General features: G+C 46.1%; 1 protein-coding gene and 1 non-coding gene across 2 annotated transcripts in view; one reads left to right on the forward strand and one right to left on the reverse strand.

Moving 5' to 3' along the window:
- The window catches only part of SLC22A23 (solute carrier family 22 member 23), a 182,997-nt gene that overhangs the window by 62,579 nt on the left and 95,527 nt on the right, over window positions 1–24,891 (forward strand). The window lies entirely within an intron of this gene.
- Window positions 11,263–11,368, reverse strand: LOC121020650 (U6 spliceosomal RNA). Its single transcript, XR_005786250.1, has one exon. It is a non-coding gene; the product is annotated as a U6 spliceosomal RNA (small nuclear RNA).

Below are 24,891 nucleotides of genomic sequence, written 5' to 3' on the forward strand. Positions count from 1 at the left end.
GACACACAGTGCCTTCCCAATAGCCCAATAAAAACTTCTGAGGAATGATCAGTGCATCACTAAAAGATGGGGGGGAAATCCCATCAGGGGTTTCTGGTAAGTTTGGGAAACTTTCCATTGTTATAAAGAATCAGGGTATTGTTCTGTCCATGCAGTTCACCAGATTCATTTAAAAAGTGGAACCAACATCAACAGTAAGTCTTCTGGTTCGCTCATACTGGTGTGTGAGGCTTTTCGGCAGGACTCCAGCTTCCGCGTTAGAGTCCTTGGCTCTAACTCTGTCTAGCCAATGGTGTGATTGACAGCCAGCATCTTATTTCAGCCCATAGGACCTGAAACCAATGTTTTGAAAATAAAGAAAGCAGAGTTTCATATATTCTGTGTCCTCCCTCAGGGTCCAGTGACACATAGCAGTCCAATATGGGGTACATGCCAGCTCCCCTGTTTTTACCCAACCTTCCATATGTGACACAGATTGATCATGAAATGGAGCCAAGGTGGCTGCAGGGGAAGCGTCTCAGCCCAGATCATTCCTTAGCATATATTAAAACCTGCTGGTGGGCATAAAGTATACCCACAGCTCTGTCCGCCTGGAAGGACTAGTTTACTCTGGGCTCTAAGGCTCTCCCTCATGGAGAGCCTGGGGGCTAAGCTCATTGCAACCATGAATAGAATTCTGGGCCTGCATAGGTTTGAATGGGGACTTGACTAGGCATTCGCATGGAGGAAAGAGGCAGTACGGCAGGCAGAAGGACACAGGATGTGCCTAGATCTCTCTCCATTCTCATGGAGGGGATCGTTAGAATTGTGATGAGTGTGTTCTGGGATTTGAAGCCAGTTACTTGAGATGGCTGAGTGTATGTAAATTTTCCAGGCAATTGTTCATTTTTCTTCCAAACCTTTTCGTCTTCAGTGTCATCAGATATAAGATTTAGTTCAGGCCAAGAGGTTGTGAAGAGAGCACCATTCCCTTATGCCTGACTGTTGCTTACAGCTGGTAGCTGTTCCAAAGGAGCTAAGAGACAGATGGCAGCACCCAGCCTGGTGATGGCATGCCAGGAGAGGTCTGTGCATTTTATCCAACACTGGACCTTTTTTGAAACACAAAATTATGATGTCACTTTCATCTATTAACTCACCCTTGGACTGGCTGAGTATCCTCTTTTGAGGACAAGTGACATCAACTTTGCAGAGTTCGCAAAAAAGGCAAATATTTGAAACTGGTTCCAACAAGGCACTTCTTCAGTAACAACTGCATAATGCTGGTTGGTTTCCAGCATCTGGCCACAACTTGAAATGTGCTTTCCCCTCATGCCTGGTTTGCATGTGTGCATTATGATGCTTTCACAAATCAGGAACAACAGCCTTTTCCCTCGTGCGGGCCGAATACCTGTATATTAGCTCCTTCACCCTGATGAGTCTAGACCTTCATGAGGTTGGAGTAGAAGGGGATTGCCAGAAAATAGCCTGCAAAGGTAAAAGACATGGAGTGGTCAGAGAGCAGCAGAAACAAAAGCTTCCAGAGAGGTCTGCCTAGACGTTTGTCCTGCCCTCCACCCAACTTCCTCCCTCAGAGAGCCCTTCCTCGACTCTTCACTCAGAATTCACTAGCTTACTTCTATAAGCACACTCCAATTGTTTGCTTCAAAGAACATTTCAATTGTGGTAAAATAGAAGACCACATAAGATTAACTATCTTAACCACATCTAAGCTTGTAGCTCTGTGGATGGTATTGTTGTGCAGTATCACCACCATCCATTTCAGACTGAAACTCTGTCCCCATTGAACACCAACTCCCCATTCCCCTCTCCCCGCCCAGCCCCTGGCACCCACCCTTCTGTTTTCTGCCTCTGTGAATCTGACTGCTCTAAGGACCTCATAGAAGTGGGTTCGTCCACGTTGGAGCCTGTGATAGAGGCGCCTTTTCATGCCTGGGTAATAGTCCAGTATATGTATATACATTTTGTTTGCCCCTTCATCTGCTAATGGGCCCTTGGGTTACCTCCACCCTCTGGCTATTGTCAGGAATGCTGCAGTGAACATGGCCGTACAAACACTGCTTTCAGTTCTTCTGGACATTCACCCAGAAGTGGGATTGCTGGATCCCACAGACCCCCTTTCCTCATCTGTGAAGCCAGAGGTTGGTCCTCGAAGCCCACTCTGTGCTCCGGGGCTATCTCCAGCAATGCTTGGCATGACTGCTGAGGAACAAGGGCCCTCAGAGCCCCCAGCCTGCGGGGTGGGAGTTGCCCAGCGGTGCCAGTCACCTCTGTGGCACTAAGAACAAGGCTCTTGGAAGAACTTCCAGCCTCCGTGGCTGCTTTGTTTTGAGCCCCTCCTTCGATTTTGCAAACAAGCCAAGTGTTTGAGGAGGGATAGGGAGAAATGAGTTACAAGTGCCCACTTCCAGGGCTCATAGATGTTGGCTTTGTGTATCGTTTCTGTGGAACAAGTGAGTATTTCTTTTTCCTTCTCTCTTTTCAGCTGGGAAGCTTGTCTGCCTCCTGCAATATCTGTATGGCCACCTCCCCACAGCAGCCCTGCCTGCCTTCCTCTCTCCCCTCCCCTCCCCTCCCCTCCGGTCCCTTTCTAAACTCCTAACTGTGCTTTCTGAGCCTTGGTGGCGTCCGGGGCATGTTTCTAGCTAATGTTGAGTGGGGTCACTTAAAAATCCGTCTTGCCAAGTACGTAAAGACGTAGGAAAGATATTTGTTAAAGCTTATTGGCATGTCTTCTCCAAGTCCAGCAGGGACTGATGTTTAATGGGGAATTTTCTCGCTGCATCAGTTAGGGCGCGATGCGTTTAATTTGGCAGCATGCTGCTTGAACTCAGAGCGGGGTCACTTATCACAGTATTTTGGCAGCCTAATGGATTATTCTGTGGATGTTCTCTAGAGAAGATGAACTGAAAAAACTTGGGTGACCAAATTTGCCCTCACAGCATCCCACCTCTAATGCATCTCTCCGTCCTGGCAACAAAGTGTTCTCTGAGGAATGTTTGGCTCTGAGGACAGGGTTTTTTGTTTTCCATATGGGCCAGTAACAGGTGCTTGTGTGGGGTACCATAGCTAGGTGGTCGGGGATACTCTGACCCCAGGCCAAGCACTTGCTGTGACCTTAAGGGACTTCCCCAAGGAAGTTTTTAAGGGAACCCAGACAGATTGAGTCCACCAATGAGGGGCAAGTCTAGTCTGTAATAAACTCAGCACTTGTGTGGCATCCATTGAGGCATCCGTGTTTTGGAACTCTTTTGTTTTATTGTGAAAAAACATGCATAACGTAAAATTGACCACTTAAACCATTTTTAAGTGTACAGCTCAGTGACATTAAGTACATTCACACTGTTTTGCAGCCATCACCACCATCCCTCTCAGAACTTTTTCCATCTTGCAAAAATGATACTCTGTACCCATTCAACACTAACTCCCCTGCCCCCTCCTCCCTGGAAACCACCCTTCTGCTTCCTGTCTCCAGGTGTTTGACTACTCTAAGGACCTCATGTAAGTGAAGTCATCCAGCATGTGTCCTTTGTGCCTGGCTTATTTCACCTGGCACAGTGTCCAAGGCTCATCTGTGTTGTAGCCTGTGTCAGAATCTCCTTCCTTGTTAAGGCTGAATAATGTTTCATTATATGTCTCTACCACATTTTGTTTATCCACTTATCTGTTGATGGACACTTGGATTTCTTCTGCCTTCTGGCCATGGTGAATAATGCTGCGATAAACATGGCTGTCCCCTATAAACATGACTGTCTGAGTATTTGTTTAAGACCCTGCTTTCAATTCTTTTAGATACATCCTCTGAAACAGAGTTACTGGATCAGAGTTTTAAGGACTCTTCAACTCACTCTATTCTTTGGAGAATATCTTTGGAGTTCTGGCCTAACTTGTCCTAAGAATTTAATCCATAAAAGATTCTGTTGACATTTTTCAAAATAGAAGTAACAGGAGGCAAAAAACGTGGTCATTATTTAGTAATTAAGGTACAAGTTTGAACTAGGAGGTGTGATGATGAAACCAGAAGAGAAGACAGTGCTGGGTTTGTTTTTTTAATTTGAGAAAGAGAAAGAGCCCAAGCTGGGGAGAGTGGAAGAAGGAGAGAGAGAGAATTTTCAGCTAAGCGTGGAGAGCTCAATCCCATGACCCTGGGATCATGACCTGAGCTGGAATCAAGAGTCAGATGGTCAACCAACTGAGCCACCCAGACGTCCCTTCTTTGTAACATTATGTATATCCAAGTTTATTCTTGCCACTAGAGAAGTGTGGTTTTTAACTGATTTTCCTGCTGCTATGATTTAAAGATATTTATAGCACTCACAGTCTTCACTTTGTCTATACTTTAAAAGTATTTTTAGGTAAATTTAAGCATTTTTAGATAGAATGCTTGTTTAAAGATAGAATGCTGATAGATTAAAATCTATTATTGTAAATTTGGTATATTGTAGGAGATTCTTTATTTTAGAGAAGGAACATCTGCTTTGCAAAGATCCACCATGGAGTGTCTTTACCATTGTTAGCTGGTGCGCTAATATTTATTTATTCCAGTGCACTAATATTTAATTCAATGTACAAAAGATTCACTTACACAGAATTTTATATTTCTGCTTATAACAGTCTCTAATCAATAAGCATCTGCTGTATTAATGAAGTACCTGGTAATTTTGGCCTGACACCTTCTTGGTTTTGTTCATAGGTTTAAGTAGTAGGAGTATACATCATTGCTCCGCGCATAACAGGAACTGTCATTGTTCTCAGCCCGGCAGAAAGCAGAGGGGACTTTCAGATAGCAGAGGAAACATGTTGCCACGGCAAGAACCGTCTTTATAAAAGACAACTCTGATCACATCTCTGTACTCCCTGGCTTCAGTCTTTCAAAGGCTCAAGTTGCTTTTGGAATACAGTACAGATTTTTCACTGCGGCTTGCAAGGCTTACTAGCGTGGCCCCAGGGGATCCTTGCCAGCCTGAGTTCCCTACGCTGCATGTTCCTTGCTGGTTTCAATTCCTTGAAAACGGTGTAATCTGTTGCATCTCTGGACTCTCGTACAGACTATTCTTGGCTAGAACACTCTTTCCTGACTTTTTCTCAGGGTGAAATTTGCTTTTTAAGTCCTCAAGTGACATGTGCCATTTTCTCTAGGGATTCTCTCCAGAGATCCGCGTCTGAGTTAGCCGTGCCTCCTCTCTGCTGGCCCCTCCCCTCCCAAAGCATTCTCTGCTGTCTTTCTTTTTTTTTTTTTTTTTTTTCATGTTTATTTATTTTTGAGAGAAGGAGAAACAGAGCTCAAGCAGGGAGGGACAGAGAGAGAGGGAGACACAGAATCCAAAGCAGGCTCCAGGCTCTGAGCTGTCAGCACAGAGCCCAACACAGGGCTTGAACTCACGAGCCATGGGATCATGACCTGAGCCACAGTTGGAGGCCCAACTGACTGAGCCACCCAGGCGCCCCTCTGCTGTCTTTCTTACTGAATCGTAGTGCCCATCACAGTGACTCTACTTGTAAAATTCAGTTCAATTAAATATCAAGTACACGTTGAAGGACCAATAAAATACATCAAGTATAAAAGATTCTGACACTATGCACATTTGTGCATATACCACCCAGTTCTAGAGAAGGAATATGGTCGTGACTTTTGAAATGCCCTGTGTGCCCCTCCCAAGCCCTCCCTGTGTCCCTGCTGACCTCCCAGTAACCATGAGCCTGGCTTTGGTGTTCCTCCTTACCCTGCTTTTCTGTATAATTTTGCCTCATTTTTTAGGATCCTTAAACAATATATCACTTCATTTTGCATGGCTTGAGGCTTTTAGTAAGTCGAATCATAGAGCGTGTGTTTTTCTGTGTGTGGTTTCTTTTTTTCACTCCTCATTATCCCTTAGATGCATCTACATTGACCTTTATAGCTGTAATTCATTTCACTGCCATGTGAATATACCACCATTATCTGGCCTGTACTTGTCTTTTTACATATTTCTATGCCTTTTCTTTCCCTTATGCCCCATCTTTATCCCAAGAGACAATTTTAAATTCCCCAAGGGCAAAGATTGAGTTTATCTTGCCCACTGTTATGTCCTAGTGTCCTGCATGTAAGAAAAGATCTGTTAAATGAGCCGCAGTAAATTTTGGTCTGAGAGTTTTCCGGTGAATGGTAATCAGTACAACCGCATTCTTGGTTGACAGAGGCTTTTCCTCCCTGCACCTTCCCGGGCTCTAGCACTCTGGACCAGGGCTCAGGTAACTTTTCATGTATCTAGCCAGATGGTAAGTATTTTATGCTTTGAGCCATATGGCTTCTCATGTGACTACTCAACTCAGCTACTGTAGAGTGAAAGCAGCCATAGATGATACATAAACAAATGGGTGGTCCAATAAAACTTTATTTACAAGAATAGGCATTGGGCCGTATTTGGCCCACAGCCTATATAGCGTGCCAACCTCTGCTATAAAGTACTTTCCTGGTTCCATGTGTCTGGTTCTGGCCAGTGAGTAGAAATGACACGTTTCTTCTGGTCTGGAGCATTTAATTACTATTGACCAGTACAGCTACTGGGTCAAGAAAGGAAGCCTTGATCATCTTGTGCCTCCCAGGGGGACCCTCCGGGTCTAGCACAGACAAAGACAAATATAGTGGGCTTATGGCACCTTATCAGGCCTTAAGCAATATGATACAGCTATAGTCAAAGTGGAAAAGTAGCAGTTTTCAGACTAGGACCAACATGCATGTTCAAGGTTGTCATGAATGTATATAACATAAAGACTATGTTACAAAGGCATGGATCAAAATACTGCTATAATATTTGAGTTGCAGGCTGGGTAAGAGTTTGGATATCCATCTTACCATCTTTTATCCCTACGCTTTCTTTCCTGGTTCCTTTCTAACATCTGAGGCTTGAGCCTGGCTGGCTCTGCATACAGACAACTGAGAGCTAGTGTCTTAACTGTGTCAAGCACACCAAATATAGCCTGATGGAGGAAATGCTGACTTCTGTTTGTTGAGTTGAGCAGAACAGCTTCTTTGGAGAGTTCTAAGTATAAGTGGAGGGATGTGATGTCCTGGGTCATTTTCCTTACATTAAAGTGGACCCCCTTGTTTTCATGATATGGGCAAACCCATATCATGGGTAGAACGCCACAGTGCAAGAATGCAGGCTCGTACAAACAGATCTGAAACCTGGCCCACTGTTGGTCTTCTCATCATTTAAGTGAGAATACTTATACCTGCTTCACAGGATTATTGTGAGAAATACAACTTGCTCATTGCGGTAGCAAATTAGTTTCAAAGCAATATGGCTGAAAGGAGGTCCAGATGATGAGGATAAGCAAAAGAATAGGAATGACAAAAGCCAGAACGTACCATGCACTGCCAGGCACTGTTCTAGCTCGTTAGTCCTCCTTTTACCCTCACAGTGACCAGGAGGGTACTGTTACTGGCCCCCTTCATAGATGGTGAATAAAGCACCAGAGAAGGCAGGTCACTTGGCTAGTAAATGGTGGAAACAGGATTGTTACACATGTGTCTGGCTGGAGAGTCCCCACCCTTCACCAGGGCACTGCTTATCATGGTATTGGTACTGAGGCTTTAAGTCTGGCTATAGCAATAGCCAGTTGTGATTGGGGAATGCTCCTGAAATCCCTCACCACTGAGGTGACTTGGTCAGCCCATGCGGCTCTCCTGTAGTTGATTATACCCACCTATGGCAAACTGAAAAGAGCCAAAGCTACACTGTGATACAGGTGCTGTGGTCATTGGCCAGGCAGGCATTGCTAAGCCAGGAGTCCTGTCTCCCACCTCCCCAAGATGTTGTGCCTCAGTGCTCTATAAACATAACATGGCAAGGGACTTCAGTTAGTCCCAGGGATGGTTCTAGGGCTCTGATGAAGGAGACAGAAAGTGATCTAGAGATGTCAGCCATTTCTCTAAGGACACAAAGCAGCCAGGAAATCACGTCAGTGTCTTCACATATGATATGTATTTGGAACATTTTAAAAGAATTGACTGCACATAACAAAGTATAGATGTCACTGGTGCCTTTTGCCAGTATTTCCCTTGAGATTGGGCAGGTCTATGTGTCTAGTTCTGGCCAATGAGCTGTGAGCAGAATTGACATGTCCCTTCTGGTCTGGAGCATTTAATTACCCGTGAGACACCCTCTAGGCCTCTAGCATTTCAACCAACAACCTTCAAGATGGAGTCTGATCTTTGAACCTGCACCCCAAGTGACAGTGATGAGCAGAGCCGGACCCCCCCGCCCCACCCGCTGCCAACCCTCAATGGGAATGTAGTGTGGGCAAGAAATAAACTTATGGTATTTTAAGCCTCTAAAATTGTTAAGAGTTGTTTATTACTGTAGCATGACATAGTTCATGACTAATATATAAACATACTGCAGTTTTCTTGCAAACAGCTTTTTTATACAATTTTTTATTACTATTACTTGATAAGAGTTAAGCATGAAAGAAATGTTAGTGTTGACCTTGGGTGTATAGAGTTTTTTAGAGAGTAAATAAGTTCCAAAAATAGAGTCCAGTTCCATAAGACCTTGTAACATATTGATAAATATACCAAAATGGCTGGCTTCCTGATACTGTCAAGAAATGTTTATTTCCTTGGCAGGCCATTGTTAGGGGACTCAGATGTTTATAAATACTGTTAACTGATACATGCAAGTTACTCCCTTGATATTCTTCCTATCAATTCCTTGTTGTGATTTGAAATCACTCTTTATAGGAAGACCTTCTACTAACATCTTATCCAACTATGTCAGACGTTACAGGATAGGTCAGTGTAGGTGTGGTGTTCAACAACATCATTCCTATTGGCCTGAACTGATTTCTGTTCATTTGCAACTTCCACCTAAATATTTTAAAAACCTACTTAAATTGTCAAGTTTGGGCAAACCATTCACCCCACTAGCCCTGTAGAGTTAGTGTATTGTCCCTATACAAGCACTATTCCAGCCCAGAACCTGTTTTCCATTCATCATGTCTTGAACAGCTACCATTTAGGATGTCTATGTCTTTCACCTTCTCTCCCCCTTATCCCTCATCATGTTCTTCATATTTCTCTCTTTCTCTCACTCACACACTGGCATTCTCTCTCTCCCTCTCCCTTGTCCCCCTACACCCAAAGATTTAAATTGGTCCTGTTGTAAGATCCCCGACACTGGGGAAAATGTCTGCACGTTACTCATCACCCCCACTGAACACAGCTGTAGGAACCCTTTGAAACGCTTCTGCTGGGAACTTAGGGAGACTGGAGTAGTGCTCAGTAATCTGAGCCCACCCAGCTGCATGACTTCAGTTTGAACTGCCTAAGTTTCTGCCTCAAGCACGTACTCCGGAGGCTTAGGTTTTCAACTTGTGTTCAAGGTGATAGGGAGCAGGGGTAGAATGTGGGGGGGAAATTTAATATTGAGGGAAAGGAAAGATGGCAGCGTTCCAATCCCCACAAGGTATGTTTGCCTTTCTCTTTCACATAAGCTAAAGTTTCCAAAACCAAGTAGAAATGCTGTCCATCCTCCCCTCTCCCTCCCTGTGCGCTGTAAGTGTGATGCCTTGAGTTTGCCACACGGTGCCCTTTAGTTCACTGACAGCATCCCATAGCCTGGGATGAAAATTTCATCCTTGAAAAGGAAAAGCACAAGGAGAACCCTGAACTTTCTCAGGGAGCCTTTGATGATCTTTAAGGTTTATCGATTATCATTAAAAAGTGGGCCTTTCTGGGGCACCTGGGTGGCTCAGTCGGTTGAACATCCGACATCAGCTCAGGTTATGATCTTGCGGTTCCTGGGTTCGAGCCCTGTGTTGGGCTCTGTGCTGACAGCTCAGAGCCTGGAGCCTGCTTTGGATTCTGTGTCTCCCTGTCTCTCTGCCCCTCCCCCACTTGTGCTCAGACTCTCTCCTTCTCAAAAATAAAAAAGTAAATATATGCTTTAAAAAAAAGTGGGACTGTCCCTCAGAGAGCTTCTAGTTTAGTAGGTTATAAGACATTTGCCAAGAAGAAAGCACCTGTTGGGGAGAAGTCTCTAAAGCCCCTTTGCTCTGCTCTCTTGTCTATATTCAGCATTAGAGTAGAGCTTGTCTCAGAGGTAGGCCAGGTAGAGGAGAGAATCTCCAGGGAGCTTGTTAAGGACTCAGGCTTACATCATGGAGAAAACAATGCAGACCGGGACAGGCTGGCAGGGAGGCCCAGACCAGGCTGTCCTATAAAGACAGGCCTTGCTGGAGCTGTAACGTTGGGCCCAGACTGCAGTCCAGCTCCTCCCTCCTGGGAAAATCTGATGCTACGGGAGGTTAAGAGATGTACCTACGTCCAGACAGTGTCTGAACCAGAGTCAGAACGGAAACCTATGAATAACCGTCAGATGCCCCTCAGATACTGGAAGGAGAGCGGAGTTGTCAGGGAATGTACAGAAAGTAAAAGGAATGATGGCTTCACGTGGAAAATGGAGGTCCATTGCCTGAGTAGTAATGATGGCAGTGGCCACTTTGTAAAAAGTTTTGTTTCAGTGCCCTTCAAGTCTTGCTGACACATGGGCTTTTAATTCCTGGGAGAACCACCCAGATTCCCCTTGTGCTCACCTGATGACCATATTGACCTGTTGACCACAATGGCCATGGTGACCTCTGACCTTCCAGTGCACCCATCTGACTAATGCAGGCCCACCTGAAGGGGCTGTCCGGAGTGTCAGCAGTGCTAAATATTATAGAGAGTTGAGAACATGCAGGAATTAGTTACAAATGTGTTAAGTGCGTACCATTGTTGATACTTTCCTGATAAACAGATGGCATAGCGATGTCACCCGTCTCTGATATGTGCATCCTGGTCGGTAGTAGAACCACTCATAGGAGCTGCCTAACAGCATTGTCCTCAGCCAGCAGACTGTGTATGTCCTTTTGACCTTGGAGTGGCCACCAAGCCATGGGGGAGACTTGATATGTTCTCGGAATGTGCATTCTATGGAAAAGATAAGACCCTAGATGTGAGGCATCACCACCCCCTTCCCATGGGGCAACTGCCCTGGCCAGGAGTGTGGAGGCCCCCCTGGAGTAGGTGCCATCTGAACTTCAGGAGGGGTCTTTGATCCCCTTCCCGGGGCTCTCATTCCTGTGGACCCACCCCCCCCCCTTTACTCTGCTCCTAACCCCTTCTCCATGCCTTCATTTGTACTTGAAATGCCTTCTCCCTCCATCCACCATTTGCAGTTCCAAATTCTACCAATGTCTCATTGAGCCAAGTCAAAAGGCCCCTTTTTTTTTCTCTTTTAAAATCCGGGATGCTTCATGAATTTGTCTGTCATCTTGTGCAAGGGCCATGCTAGTCTTCCCTGTATCATTCCAGTGTTCGTACATGTGCTGCCCAAGTGGGCACAAAATGCCCTTTTTCTACAGAGATCCTCCACCCCCCACACCCCAAGCCAGGGTGCAGCCCCCTCGGTCTCGGAGCCCCTGCCCCACTTGACTATACTTTTTGTATAATCAGTGTTCCTCTCCAGCCAGCTTACAGGGTAAATGTGTGTCCCACTGGGCTTTGTCCAGCTGACCCCACACAGTGTTTGTACAGTGAACTACACCCAAATATACTGACCTGTATTTAACGGATCATAAAGTATTTGTAATAGCAGTGCATGAATTAAGGATTGATGCAGGGGGCGTTAAAAGTCATTGGAAATTCAGGAGTAGAGAAGAAGGACATGAGCACTGAGAGCTGAGAAAGCCTTCCTGTGGGAACAAGGGCTGGAAGCAGAGGTGTTTCGTGGCAGGGAGAAGAAGGCACATTCTAGAATAAAAGAAGGCATGAGGTGACAGTGTCAGATGCCAGCTGCAGAGTATGAGCACAGGGGCAGTGGAAGGGGGCAGGGTTGATAGGGGCTCACACCTAGCCCGGAAAGGCCGGCTTGTGAGGAGAGCTAGGGGAGCATTCGCTTTGCACCATGATTTGGTGTTGGCCTTGTTTGGTCAAGGCTCACATGAATTGCTCAAATCAGACCATGAAATGAAGAGGGAGGAGGAAGAGGCTGGGTGTCCATCCTTTGGTCTGGCTTCCCACTAGTGGGTGCCACCCTGAAATGACTGCACAATAAATGTTTGTCTTCTGAAGCCAGCATTAGTGTTTATTGCTGTGTTCTTACTGGCACAGTTGTTTAATGAAATCTGCAGGATCTTTATTACCCCAAATGCAATGTGTTTTTCCAGAGAAACATCTATGGCTATAAAGCATTCAAAGATGAGATACAGAAAAGTCTTCCTAGTGCCTGCTAGAAATGGAATGGAAATACACACAGCACCAAATGAATTTGTTGCTAGTATTAAAATTCCTAGTTTGCCAAGTACTTGAAAGGCAAATTCAAGTAAACAGAAGAGACATGTGCTTTCCTCTAAGGGGAATGTTTTAATCAGAATAGAGATAGTTGATAGACATTTATATCCGGATCTCTTCTTTCTGCCCCATTAAACTAGAAATTGGTGTTTGCCAGTAGTGACCTAGTATATGTGTACACGGCAAGATAATTAACTAGAAGGGGGCCATTTTGCAGAACTGCTTAGCCTGTCGTATTTAACACCAGCCTTGTATATTCGGTACAGATATACAACATTAGAGGCTTTACCTCCCCTCCCTGGAAAGAGAGATTGTACACAGAGCAGTAAGTCCAGTAGGACTGAACCATTTCTCCCCAGAGCTCCTCTCTCTGCCGCACTCACAGCCGCGGCACTGGCCCACTGGCCCTCGATACTCCCCAGTGATCAAGTTCGCTATAATGCATGGCCACCGTAGTAGGAGCGAATGGTTTAGCTGGATGTGTAACTGTGCAGGATATGTGGAAAAGCAATTAGCTTCCTGAGGGTCAGGAGCTGATATTCTATTTCAAAACACAGAGTGTGCTCAGATATAATCATGAGAATTAATCTGACTTAACTGTAGTTGTATAAGCAATATTGTGACAGGGGGTGGTTTGTTTTGAAGCTGGGCGTACTGGAAACTTTAAATGATGAATAGCGGTGGATAAAGCAACTATCCACTCATTCATTTCTTGTTGGGCTTGCTTTTAATTTTTTTCTGCTTTTTTTTTTCTTGTAGCTTATTGTCATTTAAAGGCTCACATCTTATAGCTCTTAAGATTGTTCCTGTAAACACATTGTTTGTGTGTGAAATAGACAACGTCTGTATTTTCTTTCTGGACTTACTTACTCCTGTCCTGTTAGTATCACCATGACTCACTCAGTTGCCTGCCTTTAACACTCCTGCTACTGTCATTAGATACCAGATCCATCCATTCTCTCTTTAGAAATGGTTCTTTAAGAACACAGCTCCCATCCTAATTCCATCCTGAATTTGTTGGAATCCTGAAGGGTGAGAGCGGGGGAGAATGACTGAGATGATCAGGGACCACACATCAGCTGGTTGCATTGTCCTGACCCTGATGGCCTTCACAGCAGACCTGGCACTGGCCCCACAGTGGGTCTGGGGCTGTGGCCACACCTCGTGCTGGGTGGCATCACTTCGTCCAGCAGCCTCTAACCTCCTCACCCTGCTGCGGGGCTCTGGCCCATCAAGCCATCCATCTCTCTGCCCCAAGATAAATCTTACCAAATCATCCCTTGGAACACCATCACTCTCTTCCTCATGGGCTGCCCATCGGTTTGAAACTCTGTTCATTTAAGGGTTGCCATGGTTTGGTTTCACCCGGTTTTACCCAGGCACACCTGTATTCCAGCCAGTCTTCTCTTGGTGCTCTCACCATATATGCTGGTCATTGCAGGGTCCACCTCTTTGCTCATACTGTTACTGCCACATGGATTGCCTGTTTCCTCTTATGACTATTCAGAACTCACCTTTGAGATCCCCCTCAGTGTTCCCTGAGACCTATCATTACAGTTTCAGACCACGCTGACTTCCTCCTCCTGAATGGTGGTTCTCTTCCATCCTATCTGTGCCTAAATGCTTATCGTCTGCAAAGTGCGGTGCCATACAGGAGACCCAGAGGTGTGCTGCATGTGAGCCTGGCCACACAGCTCAGAGGCTAGCACAGGCATTAAAACATGCATATAAATGATGTTAATGCTGGGTGGAATGTAATAAGGACTGTGGTTGTTAAAGATGTAGGTAAAATTGAGCCTGTTTACACTAGTTCAGATTCACCTCTGGGTCCAGAGAGGGAGATGATGCAGCATCGTAGTTAAGGACTCAGATTCTGAAGCCAGAGGAGGTGTTGGCAATAACGAGGCAGGTGTGTATTATGTGACCTGGGGCAGTACGTCTCCTTTATGAGCTCAGCTTCCTCCTCTGGAAGAATGGAGATAATAACTGTGCCCACCTCCCGGGGCCGCTGGGAGAATCAAATGAGTTAACACTGGAAGTGCGCAGGAGAGTGTCAAACACGCGGTAAGCACCAGGTGAGTGTTAGCCATTATCATCTCCACCTGCCATCACCTTGGTCCTCATGGTCCTCCCCATCGTCATCTCTTACACGTGACTGCAAATTTCAAGGACAGAAATGACAAGGTTAATATCTCCCTGAGCATGTGATGGGTGCTTGGTCAACATTTGAATAGAACAGTAGGTCATCTGATACCTGGTTTCCCGTGTACTCTGCTTCAGGACCAGCAGAGTAAGTGGGCTCTCTTTCTGCACCCCCCCACCAACTTCCTATGCCTGGCACAGCACAGAAGGACAGTGTTCTGAAGTGAATTGGTTGAGGGTGGTTGTGTCAAGAGTCCCCAGGAGCACCCCCAGGATCAATGGGGGAGTCACTAGGTCTCACAGGACTCAGCATCTCAGCATCTAGTTTGGCTTATAGCAAAAGGATACAGAGAAAAATTAGCAAAGGGAAAAAACACAGGGGACAAAGTGCAGAGGAAAGCAGCCTTCGAGAGTCCCCTCCGGGTGGGGTCATTCGGGATGTGCTTCGCTGCGCCAGCAGTGAATTGTGACAACATGTGACAATTGTGACAACATAAATATTGTCTACCGGGGAATGTCCTTAGAGACCCAGCACCCAAGGTTTTTCCCAGAGGCTGTTCACACAGGCACCTTCTGCTGAGCATGTACCAAACTCCAGACTCTCAGAAGGAATGCAGGTGCTCAACATGAACCACATCGTCTGTACAAACAGTATGGGCACAGTGTGAGATACTCATCAGCTAAGGAATGGTAGGATTCCTGAAGTCCAAGTTCCCAGATGCCCGCCGAGGGCCAGCCACGCAAGGAGGCCCTTCTGAGGATGGCATTCTCGGGTCTGCTGTGTTGACGCCTCTGAGCACAACAACTCAGACCGAAGCTACATGTTGAGCAAGCTTTTGACTAATTGGAATTTTACAGGAAAAAGAGAAATCTCATCCCACTGAGCATATTTTAAGCACTTTATTAATATTTGGTGATGAATTAATAATGGGGAGAAAGAGATTTGAGGCTAAACTTTTGAGAGGAGAAACAATTCTAATTTTGAAAGCGAATTTTGGCCCAGATTCTTCCGTAATTTCTGCGTTCACAGGCTTGCACCTAACACCTGCACTGTGCTTCCTGCTCTCAGTGGCTGACATGGCGACTAAGCCAGGAGGCCAGAATGTGTCCTGAGCCCCCTGTGCAGAGACCCAGGGGAGCATGATTCCACAGGCACCAGAGCTGCAGGCTGGTCTCTGGCCTTGGACTCCACCCCCAAACATTCCTTCCCCACAAGAAAATACATCTCAAGGATAGGAAACCTCTCCCTGGCCTTCTCTGCCCTGCTCTGCCCATGATCTGGACAGGATGCCCAGTATAGCTGTTACAAGGAATCTACAAGCTTAGATGTTAGTGCACCTTGCCATTGTTACTCTGTATTTTAGAATTCCTATTTTCCAGGGGTGCCTGGGTGGCTCAGTCAGTTAAGCATCTGACTTTTGATTTCAGCTCAGGTTATGATCTCACGGTTTGTGAGTTTGAGTCCCTCATCAGGCTCCATGCTGATAAGTGTAGAGCCTGCTTGGGATTCTCTCTCTCCCTCTCTCTCTCTGACTTTCCCGCCCTCTCCCCCCCTCCCTGTTTCTCAAAATAAATAAACTTAAAGAAAAAAGCTTAAAAAAAAACTTAAGAATTCCTGTTTCCCGTTACCTCTTGCTGTACTAGCACCCTACTTTGAAATACCAGAGGGACGTGATTGGCGTGAGGTGTGTCCCCTCACTGAAGAAAAAGTTCACTTGTGCCAAGACTCCTCGAAGTGGATCGTGTTCCCAAAGTTCCAGCTGTTTCGGCTTCCAAGTGTTCAAGCCCTTAAGGCACAGCTTCAGCTCTAGACCAAGTTAACCTGCCTGTTTTACAAAGCACTGACACTTTTAGGTTTTTGAGCACAGACCGAAACGGTCCCTCAGTTTCCTCATCTTTAAACTAGGGATGATAATAGGGATGATAGGTAATACCTATCCTACAGGATTGTTTTTGGCTTAACAGAGATACTGTTTTTATTGGTTCTAAAATGCGTCCTCCCCTCCCCCCACACACACACATTTCAGCATTTGTGAAATCAGAACGCATCTTACAGTCAATGCTGTGTCAGAGGTTAACTGGCAGCTTTTTCTTTTTAGTGGTACATTCAGTAATGGTACACCCTAAAATCAATAGCACCATAGATGAGATGAAATACTGTAGAAGTTTATAGCACTTGACACAATGCCTCATAGGGAACAAATGTGCAGGATAGTTAGTTGTCATTGCCATTATCAAGTTCATTGTCATCATCAAACAGAGTACTCCTCCAGGAAGGAGAACAGCTCTTTTTCCTGTTTAGGTATAGGAGCTTTAGAACTCACAAGACAAAGATTCCTATCCCCACTTGACAGATGAGCCAAGTGAGGTTCAGGAAGTCCTGGTGGCTTAGCTTCTCCCACGGAGCTGGCAAAGTGTACACCTGGAGTCTGCAAGCTACAGTCCACGACCAGACCTGGGCAGCCTTTCTAAAATTTTTTATTTTTAATGTTTATTTTTGAGAGAGAGACAGAGAGAGAGAGAGTACAAGTGGGGGTGGAACAGAGAGAGAGGGAGACAGAGAATCTGAAGCAGGCTCCAGGCTCTGAGCTGTCAGCACAGAGCCTGATGCGGGGCTCGAACCCACAAACCGTGAGATCATGACCTGAGCTAAAGTCGGATGCTTAACCGACTGAGCCACCCAGGTGCCCCTGGCCAGCTGCTTTTTTAATGTAGTCTGTGAGCAATGAGTGGTGTTTAGATTTTTTTTTAAATTGTAAACATCAGAAGAAGATTCATGTTTTTTGACACATAGAGATTATAAGAAATTCAAGTTTCAGTGTATATTCAATAAAGTTTTATTGGAACCCAGCCCTGTTCATACATTTACATCTAGTCTGTGATGGCCTTTGCACGACAGTGGCAGAGGTGAGTGCAACAGAAACCACATGGCCCCATGACACCTAAAATATTTGCCATTTGGTTTTTTAAGGGGAAAATTTTGCCAACTCCTCTTTGCACTCTGACGGGTGTCCTTTTGAGGAAAGAGAGTTTCTTGTTCATCATTTTATCTTCCAGCCTGGGTAAGCACTCAGTAAGTGCTTGCTGAATTGAATTTCTGTAATCAGTCCTAAGTCTAGGAAGTAAATCTCAAGTCATGCTGGTTACCATGGCACCAGATAAACATCAAAATAAAATGCCCATAAGCTCAAGGAGAGGAAAACCGGTTACAGAAACTCTCTAAGACACTTTTTCACATGTTCACTTTTGTTTTGCAGTATCTCTTAGAGAATAAATAAAATGATTCCCTAAGGACAAGGCCACATTCTAGGAGCAGCTGAATGGGTAAATAAGTCTCAGGTAGGAGATGTTTTCAGAAAACCGAGCACTTACAGTTCCCTGCTCATCAGCCCTCAGAAGGTGTGCCATACAGCTGCCACAGGGCCAAGTGCAGATGGCAGGGGGTTCAGCTGTCAGAAGACCCTTCAGCAGGTGTGTGAAGAAATGAATCCATGATGTCCTGGCTTTGAAGGCCCTGTTAGTTTCAAGAGATCAATCAAATTATTGAAACTAAACCAGGATCAATGTTTCCTCCTCATTAAATGTTTACAACGTAGGCAAGCATAGACACACGCAAGGTCATTGTAGGGCTTGCTCAACTTGGAGTTTGAGCCAGCTGTGGGGCACATGGGTCCACAGTCAGGCGATGGGTGCTGAGGTGAATGAGGAGCTCCACTCTGTCTGACTGCAGGAAGTAAGTGGCACAGGAACACCCTGGGGGCTTCCTGTGCTGGCAGCTAGAGCAGACTTAGACCAGCATAGCTGGCCAGTGCCCCAGCCAGCTCTGCAGTTATAGCCCTCTCTCCCCGCCCACCTGGAGACTGCTTGCTCTGGAGCTCAGGGGTCCCTCAGGAGAGAGCTCCATTCATTACACCCCAGTGGAGAAAGCCTCATGCAAAGTCAGAACCAAGAGCTGGGGCCACCTGCCCTTGGAAGTTTGCATGGACACTGCCCCCCGCCCCCAGCCCCCTGGGAAGACCTGAAGTTCCTCAAGGACCAATTCAAGATTCTTCAAAACCAGTTTTAAGCATTTAAATTATTTTACCAAGTAATTTCCCTTTTTAAGTCATTCCCCCCACCAAAAAACAATTTTAAAAATACTTCTTTGCGTTCCTACATGTGGCTAACCACCTTCAGTTTTATATAGAAAATCAGTGGAAAAATAAGTTTAGGAGAAAAAAAGCTCCAACCAAGGGATTTTTTAAAATAGAAGTGTGTGTTACGTAAAGTGAAGTTCAGGACACTGTAATCCATTCTCTAATGGTCATCCTCATAAAATTGGATCTATTTTCATATAATTTGCCTCATTCTCTTCAAAGTGTGATACCCAACAAATATTAGTTGTGGTTATAATGTAGTGAGTTTTTTTTTTCTCTTGAATATGGAAATGTACCTCTATGGGGGCACCTGGGTGGCTCAGTCGGTTAAGCATCTGACTCTTGATCTCAGGTCTTGATCTCAGGATTGTGAGTTCAAACCCCATGTTGGGCTCCATGCTGGGCGGAAAGGAAAGGAAAGGAAAGGAAAAAGGAAAGGAAAGGAAAGGAAAGGAAAGGAAAGGAAAGGAAAGGAAAGGAAAGGAAAGGAAAAAGGGAAGGGAAGGGAAGGGAAGGGGGAAGGAAGAAAAGAGAGGGGAAGGGAGGAGGGGAGGGAGGGAGGAAGGAAGGAAGGAAGGAAGAAAGAAAAAGAAAAAGAAGGGAGGGAAGGGAAGGAAGGAGAGAAAGAAAGAAAGAGAAGGGAAGGAAGGAAGAGGAAGAAAGAGAAAGGGAGAGAGGGAGAGAGAAAGAAAGAGAAAGAAAGGAAGAAAGAAAAGGAAGGAAGAAAAAGTATCTATATGGAAGGGAAACCACTTCTAATATTGAAGAAGTATTGATTGTTTCAACATAGACCTGTTTTAAGACTGACGCATCTCAGCAGTCTTTGGGCTAAAATGCTTGTGTGGATGAGGCTAGGGCCTCTAAAAAAAGTGCTTCTAGTTGAGAATCTAAACCTATGTTTACACCATTATTTCTTTTTTTTTAATGTGTGTTCATTTATTTTGAGAGAGAGAGCACATGCATGCATACCAGCAGGGGAGGGGCAGAGAGAGAGGGAGAGGAAGAATCCCAAACAGGCTCCGTGCTGTCAGTGCAGAGCCCAGTGCGGGGCTTGAACTCAGAACTGTGAGATCATGACCTGAGCCAAAATCAAGAGTTGGATGCTGAACAGACTAAGCCACCCATGCTCCTCTACACCATTATTTCTAATAAGCAAGTTACACGTCAACTTTTGAAAAGCATTTGTGAGGTGGAAATTGCCTCGAACATAGGGTTAGAGGAAAATTATAGAGAGTTGTGACTATAGTCCTTGCTTGTCATAATTTTTTTTTTGTCCTTGTGTTTTTAATTAGGGGCCCCAAAGGGTGGGACACAGGATTCACCTGCTTTCATTAGTTCCCTTCTGCCTGGAGTGTCCCTATCTGTCTTGTGAAGAGATGCTTGAAGGGGTCTGGAGGAATTATCAGCTGCGCTAAATTATTCATGGGAATATTAAGAAGGAAAAAATGTATTTTCCTTAAAAAAAAAAAGTAAACCTTACACGTTAAGTGACAGTCAGAATGAGGTTAAAAATAGAGCCATCTCTGGGAAAGACCACAGAATTTTAATTAGCTCATCACTCTGAGCAGTTCTGACGTGTCAGCAGGTTGGTCCCAGAGGGGATGCCAGGACCTCTGTGCTGCATTCACATTTTTTTCAGTACGTTGAGGTAAAAATAGGAACTGGTGTGCAGCCTCGACAGGCTGCCCATAGAGCCCACCTTATGAGCAGCATACATCTTGGCAACTGGAGTTGGTTGGTAGCAAGCCCCGTGTGGAACGCCCTTTTCCGTTTTTCGTTTCTGCTGGTTCTTGCTCTCCTTCCCTGATTCCTATTCTTGTGCCCCCGCCCCTTCACAGCTGGTGAGCCCCCATTCTGTGGGGATCCTTTTTGCAGAGCATCAGAGGGTTTGTTTTAATTTCCCTGAAATCTTACAGATTGAATTGCCCATCCTTGACTTTTTTCAGCTTTTAATCGCTCTGACCCACTTTATGTTGAAATTTGGCCAATTTGACAGAAACGAAAGCTCCTTTTAAAGCAATACTTTTGAGTCTTCTGAATCTTTTTTGGGTCAGAGACCCCTTCAAGAATTTGGTGAAAACAATGGGTCCTTCCCCTGGAAAAAATGCATCTCTCTGTCTCTGTCTCTGTCTCTGTCTCTCTGTGTCTCTCTCTCTCTCTCTCTGTCTCTCTCTCTCTCTCTCTCTCTCTCTCTCTCTCTCTCACACACACACACACACACACACACACACACACACACACACGTGCCCACACAGTTTTACATAAAACTACAGAATATTCATGGTTATCCCTAAAACATATCTGTGGATCCTAGGTTGAGAACTACAGGCTCTGGCTGAGCACCAGGGCCAGGGGACCTGGACGGAGCCTGACTTGTGACCTAAACACTAGGATCTTGTGGAAGATGCATTCTGGGAAGAACCAGAGTGAGAAGCATAAAACCAAGATGGAGGTGCTGTCAATTACTTTGTCATATTGAACCAAGGATTCAAATTTGGGTTGAAAACCCCGGTACCAGAAAATACCTTTGGCCAAAAGGGTGGGGATTTCAGTGGTTGCAACTTCCCACCCCAGAAGGCCTCCCAGCTTCTCTCCACCCTCAGTGGCCTTGACCTCGCTGGAACCCAGTGATGGGCTTTCCACGTGACAGGCGCTTGGGATGCCTGTAAAGCTGCAGAGAGCCTGAGTTTCTGGATGAGGCTGAGACAGCATAGTAGGACTTAGCATTCAAGAAAATGTGACTTAGCCCACTGAGAAGGGTGTGGGGACCAATGGCTGGGTTTTGCCCTGTGGTAAGCAGAAGGAACGCTGGTTACTCATTTGAGTCCCAATTGAGGACATGGGGTATAAGTGGGGATGGGGCACATCTAATCCCTTTTTTGCCTCATGTAACTAATCTTTAAGTGCTAATGAGATCCTTCGGCAGAGCAGCCACTAGAAAACCTCACCTAGGATGTAGTCTGCATCCTTCTACTGCTACCACAAGCTGTGTGAGTTCGGGCAACCTGACTCACCTCCTTGAGCCTCAGTTTCCTCATCTGTGAGATGAGAATACCAATATCTTCCTCTCGGGGTGGTTATAAAGCCATGTAGTGAATGTCTGGCCCCTCCTCTCTGCTCTCCATGACCCAGATGTGGCTCGGTCCTGGCTGGGGTGGCCACAGGCCTGCACTGCTTGTGGGGGAGGGGACGTTGGCAGCGAGATACATAGGGCTATCTGCAGGTGCTGCTGAGGCCTGGGCCTGGGGCTGCGAGAGGATGGCCCTGCAGGTGCCATCAAGCCTGGCTCACTGATGCCTGAGGTGATGGCATATAGAAATAGACTTTTTCAAAGATGACCAAAGGACAAGGCTTTGAATATCCCAACTAATTGCACTTGCCTGGATCCCTCATTCTGCCTTGAAAATTTGATTTCTGGACTCCTTATGTGCTTTGAATTCCTGAAGCGTGTGAGACAGAAGCAGCAGTGACCTCCAAGAAGCCCAAGAAAGCAGGAAGCTCCTCGAAAAAGAGCATTTCCCGTGATCTACACATGCGCTTTCTCTAAAGGTTTGCTAGCAGCGATGTCTGGCACGAAAAAACAAAGATGTTTGATCAGAAGTTCATGGGGCACATGGATTGACCGATGGCTTTGTTTGTGTGTAGGTAGGATCCTGTTCATCTGCTCACTGCCCCAGACTTGAGATCGTCCCCTGCCCTTTCCTTCTAGAGGAAATACCTAGGACGATTGCTGTAACACTGACAGATTTCAGTGAAGTTTTATTTTTAAGTAGAGGACAGGGTGGGGACACAGGTCGCTTGCTTAAGCTAAATTTTGCCTACCATTGCTCCAGGGCCCACAGTGGCTCCTGGCAGGGGAGAAGTGGGGTGAGCTCTGTGGTTTAGTATTCCTCTAAGACTGATATTTGGGGTGGGTGTTTTGCTTATGAAAAAGGTCTGTGTGAGTTCTGTGGACTTCAGCTCAACACCTGTCTTACAGTAACAACAGAAAAGGAGATTTTTAATGGAATTATTCTGGAAAATCCATAATGGATAGTTTCCATGGTTATAGTTTTAAACTATGTTCTTTAATGTTTAATCCTTTGCCAGAAATACTGTGAAATGGAAAACGTGTGCTCTCCAAGGGCAGGTGTATCCTGCCAGCTTTGCTCACTGCCGCATCTGCAGAGCCCGAACAGGGACAGGCACACAATGGGGACTCAGCATATACTTAGTGCCTGATTGGGCTGTTCTGGAAGCCAGTGTTAAAGGAAGTCCTATCCTTTCTCCAGGCTCTGTGCCAAGCTAGGTTGATTGTGGTCTCCTTCCATGTTCTCCAGACCCAGAATACTGGTTGGAAGACTGGTCCATCTCTAGTCACAGCTTAGTGACAAGCAGACCCCTGTGTCTTATCCTCTTGTTCCTTTCTTTTCCCTGTGGCTCCCAGGGACCAAGAACAGCTTCTGATCCTCCCTCTGATCCCTTCTCCACTCCACAGCCAGAGTGACCTGTCTAAACCCCAAACCCATCACATCACTGTGCAGCATCAGATCCTTTCAGGGACCTGTGTCCCAGGCATCCTGAGCAGAAGGCCCAGCAGTGGATATGGGGCATGTCTCCTCCTTCCCTGGGTGGCTTCCTTAGCCTGGAGTAACTGTTCCCTCTCCCGCAGCTCCTTCACATGTGTGCTTCATGAACTGACACTGAAATGAAGCAGTGGGGGGACCTCCTGAAACCCTCCCTCACTTCTGTGTCAACTTTAGATGACCTTCCTGTAAGACCTCATCCCATGGTGTGAGCAAGGCACTTGGGACAGGTGTGACCTCATCCTGTAGGAAGAGCAAGGTACCTGGGCGGGTCATCGCACAGAGTGAATAGGGCACGTGGGACAGATGTGACTTTATCCGCAGTGCTTTACTTGTCCTGACTATTGGTTTTTGGTTTTTGTTTGAATAACGGAATGAGCATGAAAGAACTTTAACCTAGGAGCCTAAAAATGTGGATTATGGCCCTAAGGTGAGAAATTTACTAGCTCTGTAACCGAGGCCAATTCACTTCAGAGAGCTGAGAGTTGAGTTATACCTATTCCATTTTACCCCCATCACACAGGATCAAACATGCTCGCATGCATGGAAAGGGTTTTGTAAACTAGAAAACTCCGTGCAGGTGTTCATTGGCACTGTCAGGGCATTTGGTGTTCATCTTCAAGGGAGGGAATATTGCATATTTGTGTGCAGATTGGATAATGAGCTTTTTTCTTCTGTATATGCCTTAGCTTTGTCCCATCCCAAAGGGACTGATAAGAGTGCCCCAGCAGAGCTGGACGGCAGAGGCAGAGTTTGGTAAGGGGCGTGGACGTAGGTCCACGCTGAGGTCCTGTGCTTTCTGGGCCAGTGGGTCAGGCCAGGTAAAGTCAGCATCCATCTGGGCCTCTAGACCAGACTCGAATCTCATGGCCTGAAGTTTAAGGATACGCTTTGGCTGTGCCTGGTAGGTGGCTAATGACTCGTGGGGCCAGGCAGTCCCTGGCTCTGTCCCATGTCTCTGTGTCCTCTTGGAGACATAAAGCTAGTACCGCTGAGTGTGCCAGGATAGGAAGGGTGGGGGCAGTGGGGTAATTGCTGAAGTGGAGCCTGAGTAGGGGTTGAGTTGGGCCCCTCTCAGCACTGCCCCTGGAAGAATCTGCTTCTTTCTCCCCACAGCATGGCAGTGGCTGGAGCAAGAAAGAACCAGCCTACAGTGCTAGGGTTTCCTTTTTTTGGAAAGGAAAACCATTGTCCTTGTAGAGTAGGAGGCAGATAGAGTAGGAGTCAGGACCCTCAGTTCCTAGTCTTAATCTGGGTGTGGCAGCAGGGCCCCCCACTAGTCCTGGAGCTCGCCTCAGGCATCATCCTATCTCATCAAGGTGACCCCTGGATGGCCAGGCAGTGAAAGGAGAACTGAGCCCCTGAGCCATGTTCTTACTTCCTCCTCCTCGCTTTATCCCTCCCAGCCTCCCCTCAGCCTGTGCCCCCTGGGCCATCAGTGTTCTCTGAGGAGGAAGCCTGCTGTGGCCGCAGCATCCCAGTTGGGCCATGTTTTATGTCCTGTTTTGGCTGGTGGCCTGGCCCCTGGGACAGAGCACCACAGGCCCCTGCTGGCTGTCAGCCCTGATGTTACATGGCTATCTGAGCTCTCTGAACCTCTCCCCTGCTTCTGTGCACAGTGAGGACAGGTGAGGCAGGGCTGCAGAGAGAAAAAAACTGGTGAAGGGAGAGACAACTGCTTGTGTTTTCTTGTTTGTTTTGAAACAGTACAAACCTGAGTCACATGGAAAAA

The sequence above is a fragment of the Herpailurus yagouaroundi genome, unplaced genomic scaffold (assembly GCF_014898765.1).
Source record: "Herpailurus yagouaroundi ecotype Mexico unplaced genomic scaffold, PumYag 250, whole genome shotgun sequence".
Taxonomy (NCBI): Eukaryota; Metazoa; Chordata; class Mammalia; order Carnivora; family Felidae; genus Herpailurus; species Herpailurus yagouaroundi.